Here is a 21280-nt window from a genome sequence, read left to right as displayed (position 1 = left end):
TTTGACTTGAGATTTACTACTTAGCATCTACGGGTATCTTTAGTGCCTGTCCATGAATACAGTTAAACTTACAATCAGTTTTTTTTATCACTTCTCAAAATGCCATTCAGTGCCCAAGTACAAAAGCAAGCAATGCAGTCTAGTTAATATTGGTCATTTAATGCATACATCCAAGTGTGCAGATGCAAAGAAGAGACAAACTGCAAGTGATTCCATGCTTTATAAAAATCGGCCAGTTTAATGACTGGAATGACCACAGCTCTGAAGACTGCCTCTTACTGCTCAATGAGATGATTTAGTTCTTGAACAGGCCAAAAGCAGCTGCACTGGACAAGCAGCTGCTGCTGCAAAGCTGCTCAGCACAGTACGGTGCTCATGACGAACTTTGCCAGATAATACTGAAGCAAACTGATGAGGAGCTCATCTTCAGTTGTCCATCAAAGGTGTTTGAGGAAGGTGTGTTTGCCTGGTGATTATGTTCATGTCGATGCTCACAGCCTGCCTACTTACAAGTAGTTTCAGTGGAAGAGGGCTTTCCTATCTATAAAGTCTCAGCACTGAAACCGGATCACAAAGGGTTTAGAATGTGCCATTCCTATTCTTTACTTGATTCTATTTCCAGCAAAACATCACCTCATTACTTCTTACAACTGAAGGAGGAAAATAATCTTGAGATAGCAAAAAGTGCACAGAGTGTTTACATCGTATTTCATCAAGTGTATAAACTACACTGCATGGACTACAGTCAACACAGCAACAACAAATAACAATATGATGGCTGTTAATCTCTCATTTTGTCTAAAGGTATGAACCAAAGTCCATGGGGAGCAGTGAAGTGAATCCATTAATGTAATGGACTTCAGATCAGCCTCAGACTCTGCAGAATTTCCATAACAAAATATCTCCATTATAGCCTAATTCATTCCTGTATGTGCACAAATTACACTTTCCTAGAAACTTAATAGTTGACTGTTTAATTGTGTAATTATCCTTCTCAATTCTCTACAGATATCCATTTGACACATGCAAATATCTGTGTGAACTGTCTGAAATTTGTACAGGTCAGAAGGCTGTAGCCTTGAAAAAGAATACTATAGAGACAAAGACTGTGGCTAAAGTCCAGACAGGTGTATGATCAAACACCCTTACACATGTTACTTGGGTGTGTGTAAAGCTCTCTCTCTGCTTACCTGTGTACTTGGAAGTTAAACTTGGGGGCCTCAAGTGTGATCCCACTGCATCTCGGAGAATTTTCTAAAGTTATCTGCGGTATGTCACAGGAGATGACTATTGGTGGGGGGAAGGTTAAGTACCTCAGCAAGCATCCTTTAAAATACTCTCTGGATTGAGGCCAAAGATTCTACAGAACATCAGTATAGCAAATATGGAACATTCTGTTTGGAAGGGGGGGGGGTATTCCTTCCTAGCAAGAAATCAAGAACAAGCATGGGTAGCCAAGTATCTCTTCCCCTCCAAGAGTTTTAACTTAATATGATTTTGATCTGTTGAATATTGGTCCAACTATACTTTCTTGGCATTTCAGAAAAGCATATTCCTTTTCCCACTAAGAAGGCAAAATGCCATGGCTTTTAAGTATTAGCTAAAGGGTAGCAGGAACATCAAGTACTAAGTAATCCATTTCATTGTTTGGTGTCTGGGTTGAATGAAATAGGTATGATATCCTTTGAATCTTCCACTAGTCGGCTTTTCACAACATTTCATCCACCTATTGTTATTGCACTTAAGGTAAAAGATGCCTGTAAGAATGTTTACAGTTGTTCAATAAAAATGTCCCACAGGTTACACATTCTAGTGGCAGCAAAAACAATAAATCCCCATCTTGAGAAGGTCAGTAGTCATGATTCGTGTAATAGTTTCCATTCCAGGGCTTCTGACAAATAAACTATGTAACACATAATTCATATTATGACACCATACTAGCATGGCTGTTAGAAAATATTCTGAATTAATGAGATTATTTCTAATTTGTGGAAATAACGGGTTACATCAGCCCTGGCTACTAACAGTGCAATCCTAAACAAAGCCACACCCTTCTAAGTCTAGAGCAGTCAACTGGAAAACGTAAAGCTTGACATCATGCATTCTGACTTACATATCCAAATAAAATCAGGAGATTTATAATTGCGGTTGCATTTGAGAAGGTGTGTGTAAATGGTAATATTTACGGTAATGCTTACAATCTGTTTGTGTGACCTTATGAACTTATAAAACTTATAAGATATTTTCTGTTAACAAGAGTTTGGTGTTCGTTTTTTTCTTTGCATGGATAATTTCAATAGATAATTTGGATAAGTTCTTGTGTACCAGAAGGGAAGAAATAGGAGTAAAATGATTTGCCATTCCCATGGGATTGCCAATGATACAGTGACAGATGGGAGGGGAAACAGTACTACCCATGTTCCTATTGCGTATGGTATTGTAACATCACAAATTCACAAGTTTCTGTACTCAAGTAGGAATTATTTTTAAAACTATGCTGAAGATCCAGGGAAAAAATTTACACTGAGAAAAAATTTACACTGAGAAAATACATATCTGATTTCTGCTTATCTTTGTTCTTTAGATGTGAGATATGCTGTATGAAACTTGCTGAATTACAGTGCTGCAAAATTGTTAAATTGTCTTGGTGCTGAAAAATTCAGTAAGACAAAAGTTCCAATCAACTAAGCAAGAATATTACACAGGCAGAAACAACACATAAGAGATTATCAGGATTAGCATCTAAAACAGAGAAGTCTCAAACTTCACCATGATTTGGATACTGCAGACCGTCTGGCTCCCAACATGAAACATACATGTTTATCCCATTCTCCCTCCAAGGATTTCAGGATCCATGCCCTCCACCTATTTGATCATCACAACAGGACATGCTGAGAGAGACAGTGACTGCCTTGGGTGACCGAGTGAGTTTCATGGATGAGTGTGGCTTGAACTCCTCAGAGCCTAGTGAAATACCTCTTTTCAGATACAACTAAAAGTCTAATACATCTGTCAGCGGGATGTGAGAGGAAATGCAGAATTCACTGCCCCTGGAAGGACTTAAAATCTCTTAATTCCAAGAATTAACTGCAGAACAGCAATAACAGAGATGAAAAATTGAAAATTAGCTGTATGATCTGCAGTAGTGATCCCCAGTGACCACTTGTGTGAACATATAAACACATGAAGCTGCCTTATACTGAATCTGACCCTTGGTCCATCAGTCAGTATTGTCTACTCAGACTGGCAGCGGCTCTCCAGGGTCTCAGGAAGAGGTCTTCCACATCACCTACTTGCCTAGTCCCTTTAACTGGAGAGGCAGGGGATTATTGAACGTGGGACCTTCTGCATGCCAAGCAGATGCTCTACCACTGAGCCATGGCCCCTTCCCTGTTTCCTGGTGGTCACTTTCTTCTTCCTTAAAGCATCTCTTACAAACCCTAAGGCAAAGAGCCACTCTTGGCTTTAATCCATTTCATTGGAGCAAAAATTGCTTGTCACCTTTGAGTCTTCAGGGAGTGTCCATTCACAAAACTGTAGCCTTTACTATAGGAGGATGCTTGGACTGCAACTTCCCAGCGCTTTGTGATTGTCCCCATGAAAGCCGTTTTGTGGTGGTGCACACTACCATTTGTCAAAATCCCCAAAGTGCCCACATCCTCCACAATTTTGGGGACCCCTGATTCATAGGGTATCAATAACTCTTTTTAGTAATTCTATGAAATGCTTGGCCAGCTGTCCAGGTGAGAGAGCTTTGCTACATTTTTTTGTAAACAAACATGCTGTTTAGATTTGGGCCTGCCTTTTCTCATCAGCAACACTGATAAACCAGATCACCACACAAGCTCATACCACAATCCATAGTGAATGTACCAGATACAGATTTAAGGTCAATAAATGTTACAATGTCTCTTGCAGGAGTAGTTAGAATTCAGAGAGAGTCCTTCTTTCCTCCTTTTCACACATGCACTCACATGCACACCTTCTTCTCCATCTTGCAACCATGAGGGCAGGACACAGGTCCTGTATCTCCTTCCATCCTAGTTAGTTAGATTAGGAAACTCTATTTACTCTATCTTATCCAGAAATGGAGTTCCTATAATAAATGTATTAGGGCTGTTGAAAAAAAAAATTCAGTCCAGTTCAGCTTCGAAAAAATTCGGCCCTTTTAAATTTGGGCCGTGCCAAAGTCCGAACTGCCTCGCTTCGGATCCCCGAAATTCGGGCAAGATCCAGAGTTCGGGGGAAATTCGGGCCCCCCCGCGGGCATTCAGGGGGCTTCCCTGAAGATAAGCGGGGGGCCTTTAAACAGATGAGGGGCCCCCACGCACCTTCAGGGAAGCCCCCTGAAGGCTACGGGGTGGTGGTGGAACAGATCTGTGCCTCCCGACCGGGAGGTGCAGATCTATTTAAAGGCCCCCCCATGCGCCTTCAGGGAAGCCCCCTGAAGGCGCGGGGGGCCTTTAAACAGATCTGCGCCTAACAGCTGTTAGGCGCAGATCTGTTTCCCCTCCCGGGGTGCCTTCAGGGGGCTTCCCTGAAGGGGCGGGGGGGCCCTTTAAACAGATCTGCGCCTCCCACCTGGGAGGCGCAGATCTGTTTAAAGGGCCCCCCGCGGACCTTCAGGGAAGCCCGTGAAGGTGCAGGGGAGGCAGAGGGGTTTAAAGACCCCTGCCCCTCTTCCCAGGACTTCCGGGAAGAGGGACTCCAGGGAAGAGGGGTGGTGGGTTGGCAAGCCCCTCTGCTCCGCCTGCGCAGGCAGGGCAGAGGGGATTAAAGACCCCCCGCCCCTCTTCCCGGGACTCCCGGGAAGAGGGGCGGTGGGTTGGCAAGCCCCTCTGCTTTGCTTGGGCAGGCAGGGCAGAGGGGTTTAAAGACCCCCCTCTTCCTGGGAGTCCCGGGTTGGCAAGCCCCTCTGCTCTGCCTGCGCAGGCAGGGCAGAGGGGTTTAAAGACCCTGGGGGCCCTTTAAACAGATCTGCGCCTCCCAGCTGGGAGGCACAGATCTGTTTAAAGGGTGGTGGTAGAACAGATTTGTGCCTCCCGGCCGGGAGGCTCAGACCTGTTTAAAGGGGAGGGGGTGGAACAGATCTGTGCCTCCCGGCGGGGAGGCTCAGACCTGTTTCCCGCCTTTTTTGTGTTCGGTTGTCCCAAACCAAAAAACAGCCGAATCGGGGGAAATTTGGCTGTTCTTCGGTTCGGGACAAACCGAATCAACAGCCCTAAAATGTATATTACTTTGAATAGATAAAAATAGATAATTGAATAGATAATTTTGTTTGTGAGAGCCAGCGTGGTATAGTGGTTAAGAGTGGCAGACTCTAATCAGGAGAAACGGGTTTGTTTCCCCACTCCTAAACATGAAGCCACTGGGTGACCATGGACTAGTCACAGTTCTCTCAGAACTCTCTCAGCTCCACCTACCTGACAAGGTGTCTGTTGTGGGGAGGGGTAGAAAAGGCAATTGTAAGCCACGTTGAGGCTCCTTAAAGGTGGAGAAAAAGCAGGTTATAAAAAAAACACTCTTCTTTTTCTGGCTGGGGGCACCTCATTCGGGGACCCATAAAATTGGACCTCTTGGTCCAATTCACTTGAAATTTGGGGATTATTTAAAGTACAGGCACCAGCAGCTCCGCTAAAAGTTTGGTGCCAGTAGCTTTAAAAGCAGCCCTTCCAGCCCCCTGGAAATATTCCCCATAGAGAATAATGGAGCCAAAAATATTAGAATCCTAGGGGGGAAAAACAGATCCGAATACCAAACTGATGTATAGAACATGGGAAACCAGGAATAGAAATATATTTCAGCTCCCTGATATCTGGATCAAAAAAATACTGATTTATTTTAAGCAGCACATCCCTAAGGTCTACAATAGCAACACTCGTTTATTTATTTATATACATTATTTTTTGCCCACCTTTCTCACAAGGATTCAAGGTGGATTACACAGTGAGTCGACACAATTAACAAAATGGTTATATGGCACTTTAAAAATCTCTAGTGTTCGTTTTTCAGGACTATCACAAAATAAACCGACCATGGGTTGCTCCCAATACCCCTTGCATGAGTGAGCAGAAAAATACTATTTTTTAACAGTGGCTCTTTTTATTATTATTATTCTGCAGCATAAGGGGAGCTAGGAAATATCTGAATAGAACACCACTCATAATTCTTAAATTCCAGTATTACATCTCCGAGAAATGGAGATTGATACTCAATTTATATTTTATGTTCTAAAAATGTAAGTTTCATCCTGTAAGTACAATTTCAAACATTAATCTGAAAACAGTTCAACAAAAACAAATTTTATTCATAAAAAGATTAAATTTGATGGCTGAATTTAGTGCGCAGTACAGCTTTTATAACTCCAGAGACATTGTTGATACATGTTGAAATTACAAATATAGATATGAAACAAGTCAAGGGCAATCATTCCATCAGAATGCAAGCGGAGACAAAAATAAAAGCTGTCAACAATCTAGATTGACAGTCAGTTTCATTACTGTATCACCAAGGTTTCTACGAATGCCCTAGCCTCTCCACCTGCTTATGTGTCTGCCAACTGAATACCAGTTGTCATGTGCTAGCTTTTACTATAGTCCGTCTGCTTAGGGCTTCAGAAAGGGAACAGTTTGTGTGTTTTTTCTACTTGTTAATGTAATAATACCTCATTTGGAACCAAGCATGCATGTAAAAGATCCTGTTATACAGAACTTCCCATCAAAAGTACGGAAAAATGTTATTTCAGTTTGACATATGAGAAAAGTAGGGCTCAAAATATATCTTTGCAACTCCTAGACTGGTAAAATTCAGGCAGAGAGAAAAAAATGTGCAAAGCACCAGAGGTTACAAGGCGTTTATCTAATCCCTTCTAGCTACTCCAAAGTATTACAAAATAATAGTAACATCAAAGGTTCAATTAAATTGCAAACGTGTATTACAGCATACAAATAATGAGCAAATGCAAAAAAACAAAAAAGTGTTGATAATATAACATAAAACAGCCGGCAAACCTGTCACTGTTTCTAGCTACTTTGGAGTAGCTAGAAGTGACTAGATAAATGCCTTGTAACCTCTGGTGCTTTGCACATTTCTTTTCTCTGTCTCCTATCAGAGGTTTTCCCCCCTCTTTTTCCTCTGTGTTTTTTTGGTAAAATTCAGGGCCACACTGGGGTCATCCACAAGGGTGGAGACTCAGAGGTAGTCAAATGTACAGCTCAAATTAGGGTCAATGACAGTTATGTGAAAGCCTCCCAAGAAGCTTTTGACCAAGACAACATGCCAAATCCCTGCCATGAAAGCCAAGCTAGAACAGTTGATCTTACCCCTACAATTTCAGGAATACACACATGAACATTAGAAATAAGTTTTTGCTCTGCAGAGAACAACATGAGTGAATCTGTAAATATACTGAATATCATCTTTATTCTCATTGTCCGAATATTTTTTTAAAAAATGTGCAGGAATGGTCTTGCAAGCCCCATTCCTTTGGTTTCCTGGGAGGCTGGAAAATCCTGAGGCCATCAAAAGTCTCCACTTGGCACCGCCATCCTTTCCCTTACTCTCAGGGGATATTAAAATCAACCTGGGTAGCAACCACTGCAACCAGCAAATCAGGGATTATCTCCTACTGCAGGGGTTGCATATCCAGAACTCTGTTCCTGGGTTGCTGTTTTGAGGCTCCATTTAGTTGTTGCATTTCTGGCTTTGCTCCTACAAGCTAGTGCAGGGACAAGTGATCACACTTTTGCCATTTTGAGCTATTGTGTGTTACCCCACTTCAGATAGCAAGACTGAATAGGCATGAGGTGTTTACAGATTTCAGGCTTTGATTGTTTTAATACATAAAAGAGTATAAATGCTCTGTTCCAAGTTTCAAGCTCAGCAAACATGCAAAGAAAAAGTGAGAAAAAAACAATCCTCCACTCTACAGTCAGTACTTAAACTTAATAATGTTATTTAGGAGAGGCTAGTATTTCTGAAGTTACAGTAGTTCAAGTCCATCATTCCATGAGTTCTCAGAGTTAGGACTTCTCCCCATAGCCCTTGACAGATGGGCCAGATGGAGTCCACAGGTAAAGGTTTAGTCCTTCATGACTTGTGACTCCCTGGTCAGAAGCTGTCCTGGGAATTTATAATCTGCCCTTGGGAGTCCTCACTCCCAGGTCATTTGGATCTTCCCGCCTCTAGGGAAAGAGAAAATTATATAGCCATTTGGCTGTTGAAATTCTGTGCCCTGAGATGTGACGTTCTAGCAAGGTGTGAGATGACAAACTCTTTAAATTTCTCCCCAGGGGCCCACCATTTGTATAATTTAGGGCGAAAATGCATGGTCGCTTTAGCCTCCTTTATTCCCTGTTTCAACCAGGATTCAGCCAGGATCGAACGCATGCGTTTCGCCGAACGTGCGTTCGATCCTGGCTAAGTCCTGGCTGTAACAGGGAATAAAGGAGGCTAAAGCGACCATGCATTTTAGACCTAAGATTGCTTGAGTGCTCCTATGCTTAGAAGATGGATGCATCATCCCTGGTAATTGTCCTTTCTGTCAGATACAGATTTGCAGAGCATCTCCTGTGACATGGACACAATATAATCCAATGGTTAGTTAGGTGAGTTCTAGGGAGCAGGGCATCTCTAGATACCTCACAATACTCTTTAGTTCAGGGGCAGAGCACAAGCTATTGGTAGCTGATCATCTGTTTAAGAGTAGCCCCTAGACCTCCTAGGATAACCAGGAAAACACTGCAAAATACAACATTCTTGCATGTCTCAAGACCAACAAAGTCTCAATCAACTAATATGTCCGTGTATATTTTAGTAGCTTGGGATATTTTCCATTGCTCTGTGTTTAAAGTGCGGTCAATTCACAGCTGGCTTTCAAGGCAAGTGAGCAGAGGTGGTTTGCCATTGCCTTCCTCTGCAAAGTCTTCCTTGGAGATCTCTCTTCCAAGTACCGCACCTGCTTATCTTCCAAGATCTGACTAGATCGAGCTATACCATGCTGCCTCTCCTCCAGATTCCTGCTTCAGTTGCCTCTAAAAGAAATGCACACTTCCTGTGAACTTTTTAAAAAAGTTGCTTACAAATTCCAGAATTTGTGGGGAAAGAAACAATTACTTCTAAAGAGGGAGCAGCAGCAATACACTTTGGCAATAACACTGCTGATGAGATTTCAGTGAGGAATGAAAATTATCTGTGGATTCACTTAGCATATTCATTCATCACCTCTAGTACATGTTCCCAGAGGGAATGCATAACAGCCTGTTTTGTTTCAGTTTGGGTGTCTGAAGTTGGGCTCATCCATTTTTCAAGAGATCCATCAACTGAAATAAAAATATGCTTTGTCGAGGCCCTGTAGAATGTACTTTACAATAATCTATAACCTCACAATTGGTTTGACTTTGTGATTGCTTGTTATACTTTATGGGCTGTTGCTTTGCACTTCAAGTAGCACATATAAGGACTGTCCAGGATATATATATATTTATTAGTGCTATACTTGACCTGTTGTCGATGCCAAAGACAGGGAAATGCAAAAATCTTTTTTTGCCAACATGAATCATGTAAAGATTATTGAGAATCTATGTGAAGCTCTTCAATCATTTTAAAGTACCAGAGGCTTGGTTCTATGCCCTTGCAGTGGAAGACTCTGGCAGAGGTTGATCTTTTTTGCCTTCCTCTTGTGAAAGCATAATGATAGAGACTGGGGGACCCATATGGACAAAAAGCCACACAACTCAGGTGTCTGCTGTTAAGGAAGAAGTGGGGGAAATCACCCCCTCTCTGCCTCTTACACCAGTGGAACATCCTGAGCCAGTGGATGGGCCACTGGCCAAATGAGAAATTGCATCGGTTTCCCCTTCCTCACTGCAGCCACTCACATTGTGGTGGATATTTGGCTGCCTGAGTTCCCTAACTCCAGGCACTGGTTTTTTTGGCATTCACAGGAAACTGCCGAGGGAAGATGGAAAAAATCTGATTCTGTTAGCATATGCACAGTGGTGGTGGATAGGAACGAACCCTATGTAAATATTGAAAAATGCATGCAAATCATACCAGCTATTAAGGACATACATGTGCTTTCCTCTTCAAAGCATGTGCATATGGCAAGTGGGACAGGATCAAAGCCCCTCGGTGATTGTTTTGAAAGGAATCTGCACGTGCATTTTTTTGTTGTATCCGTGTGTGCTCCATGGACCCTTAGTATCTGGCTATCGGTAGACTCGTGAGACTCTGCCTGGTTGACAGTGATTACAAACATCCTTATCCTTTCCACTTTTCTTAGATGGTAGTACTGGCTGTCGGTAGGATTAAGGAAAGCTTTAACTGCTTATCTTTTGCTCACAATAAGAACCGGGTTTGATCTAGGGCAAACATTGGTGATAACAATCAGCACAGAACAAAAGGAGAAATAGAGAAGTAGAGACAGGAATGAACTGGGGAGGGGGAATGTGATCCCAAAGGCCCCTGCTACCTAAACACAACAGCACAGGCCTGTGCTCCAAAATACTGCCTTTTCAATGTGCCTGAGCATTTAGCAGGATGTGTTTGGAAGAGGGAGCACATTGAGCTACTGAACCATAATCTACACCAGCTGCCTTTATTAGCTTCCAGCTTCCAGGTAGAGATTGAGTGGTTGGTCTGGTATGGCACTCAGGAATTAATTTCCATTCGACTCAATTAATAGCCTAGCAGTTGTACATTTTAATTGCCATTAATGCACTCAGAGCCCGGGTTGGGCAGATTCTTCTAAATGGAAAGAAATAAACAAACCTCATTCCGACATTACCCTGCATCACCCTTTTTCCATTTGTTTTCTTTATAGCACACTTTATTCCTAATCAAGAGTCTTCTCAGGGGACTTCTGCAGAGTTTCCAGCAACCTCAGGTGTCACCTACCCAGTGTGCGGAAAATATGCCAGTAGAATAAAGGGAAACGTTCTGCATTGTCATAGCTTTTGGAGAATATATATATCTCAAAGAATTGCTTTGGACATTCTAAATGCACGAAGAGGCAACACAAATCACTTTTGCTTCTAGTCTCTTGTTTGTTTAGGCCAGGGGTCTGCAAACTGCGGCTCCTGAGCCGCATGCGGCTCTTTGGCCTGTTGAGTGCGGCTCTCTGAACTTGGTTCGGAGCCCCTGCTCTCACGCCCGTTCATGCCGGCAGCCGGGCTGCGGAGCCGCGTGCCTGAGAGAGAGAGAGAGCGCGAGAGAGCAGGCGAGTGGGCGCGCTGTCTCTCCCCCCCCCCACCGTGGAGAATGGCCAGGTCCCCCTTTCCCTTGCCCTCAATGGTTGGGAGGCTAAAGCCTCCCCTCCCCTCTAGCCGTGCGATTGCTGGGCGGGCGGCTCGGTGGTTCCTGCCCCCCCTGCCTATCAGCTGTTGGGAGGGGCGGGCTTCCTTTGGTAGACCTGGTCTCCGGCTGAGTCCCATTGGGAGGCCATGCCTACCCACTGGCTTTCTTGGCGGTAGACCTGGACTGAGGAGGGGAAAAAGTCCCCCTTCAGAGGCCAGGTCTACCAATTGGCTTCTATGGGCCTCCGGAGGCCAGGTCTACTGCCAAGAAAGCCAATGGGTAGACCTGGCCTCCCAATGGGACTCAGCCAGAGGCCAGGTCTACCAATAGGCTTTTATGGAGGTAGACCAGGCCTCCAGACGAGGACTCCAGATGAGGAGGGGGAAATGGCAGGGACTTACAATTTAATTTTTATCAATAAATAAGATCACTATTAAGTATGATATCAAGTTTTATTCAGTGTACCTATAATTTAATTAACACTTCAAACTTTAATTAAAGCTTATTAAGTTAATAAACAGTGTACCTACCTATATAGTTTAAGAAATTTGGCTCTCAAAAGAAATCTCAATCATTGTACTGTTGATATTTGGCTCTTTTGACTAATGAGTTTGCCGACCCCTGGTTTAGGCAGTCCAAAACAGCTTCTCTGCATGTTTTGCATGAGCTGCTTTACAGAAAAAAATAAAGCTCCAAAGGAATCAGTTAGAAGATGGGTACCATGTTCCCATAATATATCAACTTAACTGGGAAAGTGTGATGACTCACTGAAGAAGGGGACATCTCATTCCCCCATTAAGCTTCTTCTCCACATAATCGCACCCTTTCTTCCCAGCTAGGGTTGCCAACACTCTTTTCTCCAGGCCAAAACACTCTTTTCTCCAGGCCATTCCTGGAGGGTGGCAACAGAGAATTTCTTCTCCAGGCCAGCCCTGGAGGTTGGGAACTGAAGTTTTTTCCTCCTTAGGTTTGTCCAGGAGGGTGGTAACAACAGAAGCTGCAACTTAGATTTTACAACTTGATTTACACTATAATAGGTTGTTTTTGCTAGAACACTATCATTCTAACAACCTAGGTTCTTCTTTTTGAGGTGGTAACCTCCAGGTACTAGCTGGAGATCTCCAGATGGTACAACTGATCTCCAGCTGATAGAGATCTGTTCACTTGGAGAAAATGACTGCTTTGACAATTAGACTCTATGGCACTGAAATCCCTCCCAAAACCCCACCCTCCTTAGGCTCCACCCCAAGAATCTCCAGGTATTTCCCAAGCTGGAGCTGGCCACCGTATTCCCACCCCATTGCAGCCCCTATAGCTTTTCTCTTTCCCTGCTTCCTTCCTTCCCTCTCATCTACTTGTCTCAGATTAGCCTAGGGTTGCCAGGTCCCTCTTTGCAACCGGCGGGAGGTTTTTAGGGCAGAGCCTCAGGGGGCAGGGCTTGGGGAGGGGAGGGACTTCAATACTATAGAGTTCAATTGCCAAAGCGGCCATTTTCTCCCAGTGAACTGATCTCTATCGGCTGGAGATCAGTTGTGATAGCAGTAGATCTCCAGCTAGTACCTGGTGGTTGGCAACCCTATTAGTCCCCCACTTGAGCTCCTGCCCTTCCTATCTTCCCACTGACAGCCACTTTGCCTTCTCCCCTTTCCCTACTTCCTTCTCTCCTTCCAGCCCCCATCTCCTCCCCTTCTACCCCATTTTCCCTCTCTCCTTCCATTCTGACTTTGTTCACCCTGATATTATTTCTTGTCCTTCTTGCCCAACCAGTTCTTTCCCTCTAACTCACCTCAGGTTTCAAAATGAAACTATAGCAGACAGTTTGGATTACCTAGGAACCTCAGGCCTGCTGCCTGCAGTAACCTAGGCAATCCACAATGGCTGTGCAAAATATAGGGTTTCCAGGTGCCTCTTTGCCACCAGCGGGAGGGTTTTTTTGGGTGGAGCCTGAGGAAGGCGGGGTTTGGGAAGGGGAGGGACTTCAATGCCATAGAATCCAATTGCCAAAACAACCATTTTCTCAAGATGAACTGATCTCTATCAGCAGGAGATCTCCAGCTAGTACCTGGAGGTTGGCAACCCTAGTAAAATATAGGAATATCTCCACTATCTGTACATGGCCCCACTGTGCTTATTTTTTTTAGCTACATTCCAGGGCCAAGCTCAGAATTAAATATATGATGTTGGGTGCAGGAGAAGAAGCAAACCAGAATGGGAGATAAGTGATCACCAAATTCTTCATAAAGAAATCTAGACTGGTTCATAATGGGCCAACACCAAGCATCAGCTCAACAGTTAATCATTGTATAGCACCATGGCACAGAAAGGGGCCCTGGAAAATGGTTGCCCAACCATGATTCACAATTCTGATGGCCTGACAGTTAGGTAAAGCACTGTGACATATGAATGAAAACAAAACAAGCAGACATTCTGAAAAGGACCCCAAACAAGGAACTTTAGTTTGAAAATTTAAAAATTCAAGCCTTTTCTTTCTGATTCACATAGTTAGCTTGAAGCATATCAAAATACCAGCCCATAAGACACAAACTGGTATTATTTTATCAGTTGTCACTACAATAAATAAGAAACTAAGCTCCTTTTATCTACCTGCCAATTCTTTTTTAGCAAAAACCTCGATCTTTGCATAGTAATCAGTTCCCAATCTGTCACTTCTACACAGACAAAAGAAAATCACACTGGTCCTAAAACTGGGTGATGCCACAGGTAAGGGGGGGGGGAGAAAAGAAAAAGAAAAGAAGAATGGATTTCCATGTTTGATTTCTTGAATCACAAGTAGGACAAATCATCTGCAAGGTCTGAATTGCTCTTTGTAATGTGAAGTATCAAGAACGTGTCAGGAAACACTACTCAGCCTTGCCCTTTCAAGTATTTTAACTAAGGACTGAGTTGGTGTCCCACTGGCTTTAACCTACCAACATCTCCATAAAAAGAAGCAGTAAGAGTCTGTTGGTAAATTAGCCTTTCCTGACCAGAACATCTTGGCTGGGCTTTATCATGAGCCTTACCTCTGAACCTTCCATTTAGTTCCTTTCTATTGCTTCCCTTCTCTTCTCTTTACCCCATTGGCAAGGAAGACTACCTCGTTATCTTCTTGAGAAAGTTCCCAGCAACACCACTGACCTGGAGGATCACTGGGAGCCAAGTCAAGTGGCTCCTATTGTGCTAGCAGGGCCTTAAGAGCTGCTTGGCTCGAACCTGAGCTGTGGCAATGACAATGGATGAAGGCTCACCCACTGTATCAGAGTGGCTCCTGAGACATAGCAAATACTTTAGGGGCCACTTGTAGGGTTGCTAACCACCAGGTGGTAGAGAAGAAAAAGGCACCTCTATACTAATACCAATTAGGTTAGGTAAACAGTACAGGGGCAACAGTCATGTACAAAAAAGTGCAATTTATATAAGCTACTGAAGTGAAAACATGTACAATATTGTACTCAACAAGGTAACCACACAACAAACTCAATATGTACAATATATATAGCAGGGAGCCACAATGATTTTCCAAAAGTCTCAGCGGAGTAACAGTAGCAATCCAGTTTCTCTGTACAAAATTTCATAAGGAGCCACAATCTTCCATAGGATACGGCCGTTTCAGATTCACAATGATATGGAATCCTTCTTCAGTCCTTCCTATTAGTTAAAATGTACATCTCAATTATACTATTAAAGATTAAAGCTATTCACAATAACAAAAATACAAGATTATATACTTACAAATATTGCTTCCAAAAAGTGTGCTGTCATACACAAACTTGATACCATCCCACGTAGGGTAAGCGTAAATCAGGTTACAAAAAGATGTCAGCAAAGTACATCACATAATGCAGCATACAAGGTTGAAAAGTCAATCCAACTAAATAATATTATTATTATTAAGAAATTCTGTACACAGAAACTGGATTGCTACTGTTACTCCGCTGAGACTTTTGGAAAATCATTGTGGCTCCTTGCTATATATATTGTACATATTGTTAGTTTGTTGTGTGGTTACCTTGTCGAAGTGTTTTCACTTCAGTAGCTTATATAAATTGCACTTTTTTGTACATGACTGTTGCCCCTGTACTGTTTTCCTAACCACCAGGTGGTGGCTGGGTATCTCCCACTATTACAACTGATCTCCAGGTGATAGAGATCAGTTCCCCTGGAGAAAATGGCCGCTTTGGCAATTGGACTCTAGGGCATTGAATTCCTGCCCCTGTCCAAACCCTGCTCTCCTCAGGCTCCACCCCCAAAATCTCCAGGTATTTCCCAACCCAGAGCTGGCGACCTTAGCCACATGGCACAGTTTAATGCAAGTCTGCCCCAGAATCCCAAAGCTACACTAAATTCCGCTCAATCCTGTTTCCACTACTTTGACTATCTGGAGACCATCAAGGAAGACTAACATCCCATGCCTGAGCTGACGGCGTACGCAGATGGCCGTTTCAAGCATGCCGCTAAACAAAAAAAAGCCGTCTCGCGGCTTTTTTAAAAAAAACGGGGTCTTTTGCCCCATAGAGAACAGTGAGGCTGAGCCTGCTAAAAAGCAGGTGCAGCACTGCCATTCCCAGTGCCAGCATACCCGACCAAACGGGGATAGGAAGCCGCCTAGCCGGTAGCTCCCCCCTCCCGCCCGCCCCACCCTGGGAATGCCCCCCTGCGCCGTCATGGCCACTCTACACCGTGGCCTGCGCCACGGAGAGGCCGAGCCAGCAGAGGGGTGCAGTGCGGCTCCACGGTGCTTGGGTGCTGGCGGAGCCACCCTCCCCGTCAGCATAAGTGTGTGTAATCTTGTGATTACACACACTTACACTGGCGGCGAGGTCACGCCGCCTCCTAAGCACTTTCGCCAAAATTCTCAGGAATGGGCTGTAAGACTGCTACATAGAAGAAAGCAATGACAAGCCACCTCTCCTCCTTTCTTGCCTTGTAAACCCCATCATGAGGTCACCTTAAGTCGAATGTGACTTTACAACACATTGTTCCCCCCTAAGGTTTTGTGAATGTTCTCCTCAAACATATATGATTGCAATATATATGAAAAGCTAGCATCTCTTGGTCAAACTCTGATGTAACAAAGAGATGGGGCTAAAGCAATGAAGAGCAAAGTGGGGTTGAGAAAAGATGGAGATATCTTGTCCTGTATTTCAAATGTTAAGTAAACTTAAAGATTCTTCATGTGTGTAAGAGAGCCAGAATAGGCCAGAATACTGCTATTTATATACATATAAACAGCTTATGCCTCAACGTATGCCTCAAAGCTCCCTGGAACAGCAGCCTCATTGGAAAGCTAGGGCAGTAGGACCACCCCTGACCTTTTTTGGGAGGCTTTTCCGGAGGCATGGAACAGCCAATGAAAAAGCCTGAACCTTGACCGTGCTTCTGGTGGAGCATTGTTCAATATAAAAGTTGGGGTGATCCTGTTACCACTCACCCTAAGCTTAACAGGTCTTCATAATTTTCTGTCAGTGCTAGCAGCAAACAGTCAATCTAGCAATTTAAGCCACAACAAATTTCATTTTGGCTACCATATCAGACATGGGAAGTGAAAGGCAAGGGGGGGTGTCCTCTAACCTCCTGCAGAGAAGCAGAGAGGGGGGCAAAGGAAAAACATTGCCCTTAAGTCTCACAACACTGGAGGTCCTAAACAGATTGCCGAAGGTTAGTGGACAAACAAAGTTGTGTCTGTCCAGTCTTTCATTTTGGATGTTCAGGCAGTGGCTCATGGAGTTAAATAAACTTCTCATCTAGCAAACTGGAACCATTATTTAACCACCACTTCCTAAATTATGTTATTCATTTATTATATCAATATCCCCAGGTGTTTAAGTGTGCTGTGGACTGGATCTTAATCTTCATTACCCCATCCAGTAGGCACTCTGTTCCATGAAAGAGGGAGAGGATTATTTCTGCTGATTCCCTCTCATCTTCCATGATGTTCCTGGGGATCCACTGCGGGGGAGGGGGGTCCACTATTCCACAGGGGCACAGTTTTGGGGTGGGCATAGTTGACTGCAGAGGCAGGAAAGGTACTGTTTATACAGTACAGCTCCGCTCATATTTCATAGGATCCAAGACTATGTTATCTACAGGATCTGAGTGGGCCCAAATGCTATGTTTTATTGTGGGCCCCAAGTGACCTATCAGTAGCCTTGATTGCCTCAAGATAAAGCTCATGGAAGTGAGTTTTTTTTCCCTTAAACATTTTTCTGAGTTAAAAAAAATCCACAAGATGTAATTACTTTTTCTTTATCTAGCCTAATATGTCTTTTTCAGCCCTTTCCCCAAGTTGCACTGTTGTCAACCTTTTAGCAGAGGAAGAGACTTGGAAACCATATTAAATATAAACATGACAACAGTTTATTTAGGAAGGGGTGTTCTTACAGTGCATAATAGACGGCAATATATAACTAGTTCTGTAGGTTGAATGTTAAGTGTTGGTATGCACGTGTCAAGACTTTACACATCATTAATTTTAAATGCATAGTGATCATGGACAAACCACAACCCCAAAATCCTTCATGTTCAGTTTCCAACCCGAACAATATTCTGCTGCGTCACCAGTTTTCTTTTGAGATAAATCCAGTCTTTTAGTTTTTGAAATCTCTGGATCAAAATCTCAGTTTAGCAGACACTCCTATTCAACATCTATTTGAAATATAATCCAACTGTCCCATTAAAAAGAGGTCACGTAGAAAATAAAAAGCGGCTGCGATAGAGGGGGGGGGGGAGAAAAAGGCAGCACCAGTCTATTTGTTGGGGGGGGGGGAATCTTCAAACAGTCCAGACACATTATAAATCCAACTATTTTGTCTTTCACAAGCCTCCAAACAACTAAGGATTTCACCAGAATAGTCTAAAATATTCAAAATATGTGTCATAATCAGTAGGATTGCCAGGTCCCTCTTTGCCATCGGCAGGAGGTTTTTGAGACGAAGCCAGAGGAGGGCGGGGTTTGGGGAGGGGAGGGACTTCAATGCCATAGAGTCCAATTGCCAAAGCTGCCATTTTATCCAGGTGGACTGATCTCTATCAGCGGGAGATCAGTTGTAATAGCAGGAGATCTCCAGCTAGTACCTGAAGGTTGGCAACCCTAATAATCAGACAGGTCCCAGATATCATTGCTTTTTAGTTGTTTAAACTTCATAAACTTCATAAAATCTCTGAAGGGAACATATGGCGGTCGATGTAACAGCAGAAATGTTTTCCTCCCATTTTTTAAGGAACATTTGCAGCTTCAGCTTGATAGGATTGGGACCATAATGGCCCCCTATCGTCTACAAAAGCTTCCAGAGGAGGCTAGAAGACGATCTTCCCTGTTGGCCTTCAATAGATCTTGCAAGGAAGCACTATTAAGGCATGTCTTTGATGAAGGTAATAGGTACTATGATGGAATAGTGGGCATTTTGGGATGGTTTGGATTTTCTGTTTTCACATGTTTGAAAATATAGTATTAAATTGCTCTATATTAAGTGTGTATCTGTACACTGTCTCAAACCCCTCAATGGAGGGGGGGAAGCAGCAGAGAATTTTTTTTACGAAACAAAAGTTGTATGGCTTGTTGAACAGCTGGTATCTATAGCTTGTTTTAATGTTGATAATTGCTATCATTTCACTTTGTGAGTTGCCTCAGGTGGATCTCTGGAGAGGCAACATATAAATTTTCTAAATAAATAAACAAATATTCAAACATCATAAATGTGTAATATGAACAATAAGAGTTATTTTAAAGTTATTTCTTATGTAAATAATAGCTTCCTTAAATTACTCCTTACCCTACCATGTACTAAGGGTGGAGAAGGGCAGGATACAGGCAGCAACAGCCTCTGATTTTTTTTATTAGATATTTTCCTATTTAAAAATAAGCTTTCATTCTTTAATTTCATGTCACAAATTTAAAAGCTTGTTTTTGAAACATTCTTAAGAACAAAAGCATGTTCTCAGGGGGGCAATGTGAACGGGCCCTAAATCAGAATAATATTGAATTCAATGGACAAGATTCACACAAAAATCAGCAGGACTCAAAAATGTTCATCTTGATTGCACCTTAGGCTAATGAACTGTGAAGTCTCTACGATTCATTCTGTTACTCTTAGTTTCTAACATGCTGAAAAACTCCTTCCTAAATTGTTTTTTTCTCTTTAATGATTTTTAATTTAGTAGGAGACAGTTCTCAGCTCCTGAAAGCAAATCCATAACAACCAAAGGTAATTTAATTACCTAATTTGGCTATTGGGGTTAAAATACAGTTAATTTTCAATTAAAAAAAATAATGAACAGGGCCCATTAGTGAAATTCTCAGCCCATATTTCACTGGATGCAGTTTTCCATACTATACAGACTACTCAGCAATGCTGCTTCTAAAGCACTGAACCCTTGCTTGAAACCTAAGTTGCTCTTTGTCTGTGACCTTTTTACTGGCTTTTAACCTACCACTTCCCTTAGCATCCCCCCACCCCGACTCATATACTGGTACAGGACTGTCTATACATCCCTCGTGCTTTTTATCTGAGAAACTCAACTTTCACTGACCCTGACTGTGGAAATGCCTGTTTGTCTAGGTTCTTCAGCAGATGCAGGTTTATTACCAATCTAGAATCTTTTCAGCAATTATTCCAGATTTAGCTGAGCTACAGTAGGAAAGGGTAGCTCAGCTAAATCTGGAATAATCTATCTAGTACAACCTCCCTGCTCAATGTGGGGAAATCCAAGCTAGAGCATCCTAGACCAGACAAACTGTCATGCCCTTGCTTCAAAACTTCCAGCAAGGGGGACCACACCTTTAGATATCTGGTGCCATTCACAACTCCTATTAAAAGTTTCTTCTAACAGGCAACAAAAGCATACTCTCCTGTAAATTAAGGCCAATCAATAAAGAGTTACTTTCTAGATCAACACAGGACACTTATTTGCCATTTCCTTTAGTTATTTGAAGAATGTGATTACATTCCCTCTGAGGTCTCCAAGTTTAACATATACTGAGTTCCTTTGACCATTCTTCATAAAACTGATTTCCAGACCCCTGCCCTCCTTCATGTCCCCTCCCCCTGAATCCATCCCAATTTGTCTACACACTTCTTAAAGTGCAGCACCCAGATACATTCTGACCAGACAGAAATTATTTCTTCTTGTGTCTTGGATACTACGCTTCTATTAAGGCAGACTAAAATTGTATGAGCAGTTTTTGTTAACAAGTCATATGGCTGACTTAAGTTCAGCTTCTAATTGACTGCAATCCGAGGATCCTTTTCACATGTACTACTGCCAAGCCAGGGATGCCCCATGTTTTTCCCCTAAATGCAGAACTCTTGGTTTTCTTTTTATACACTATACATTGTTACAGATACTTGTTTTGTGTGATTATGGGGAACGGTGCTATGGTTAAGGAGAAAAAATTGGCAACTGGTTCTGCTGCCATCGATAAATTCAGCACTTTGCATTTCCTTACTCTGAACCTGATGTTTGTTTTGTGATTTAACAAATGAGGCTTATTGTACCAGCACCCCACAAATGAAGACCTGAGACTCATGTATATGTAGAGTTGTCAACCTCCAGGTACTAGCTGGAGATCTCCTGCTATTACAACTGATCTCCAGATGACAGATATCAGTTCACCTGGAGAAAATGGCCTCTTGGGCAATTGGACTCTATGGCATTGAAGTTCCTCCCCTCCCCAAACCCCGCCCTCCTCAGGCTCCACCCCAAAAACCTCCCATCTGTGGCAAAGAAGAACCTGGCAACCCTATGTATATATGATAAGCTAGGTATTAATAAATGGCTGATTTGCACCATTCTAACCTTTTAGTGTAAGTTGGAACGAAGGTAGCACATTGACTACTGGCATTTGAGCAAACCTGGCCAGTATTCCCACCGGCCTTATTTATTCTGACCTGCACATAACTTGTGCCAAGAGGAGCCAGCCCACATCTCCATCCCCCAACTTGCTGCTCCAGCAACAAAGAGTTTGGTTGGTGCTGTTCAGATCAAG

The 21280-nt window shown here is 42.9% G+C and overlaps 1 protein-coding gene across 2 annotated transcripts in view; it reads right to left on the bottom strand.

Moving 5' to 3' along the window:
• Window positions 1–21280, bottom strand: part of GRM8 (glutamate metabotropic receptor 8) — a 599857-nt gene that overhangs the window by 99751 nt on the left and 478826 nt on the right. The window lies entirely within an intron of this gene.

This window comes from Euleptes europaea, chromosome 3, assembly GCF_029931775.1.
Source record: "Euleptes europaea isolate rEulEur1 chromosome 3, rEulEur1.hap1, whole genome shotgun sequence".
Lineage (NCBI taxonomy): Eukaryota > Metazoa > Chordata > Lepidosauria > Squamata > Sphaerodactylidae > Euleptes > Euleptes europaea.
The sequence above is the reverse complement of the archived record's forward strand: the minus strand, read 5'-3'. Positions and strand labels throughout refer to the sequence as shown.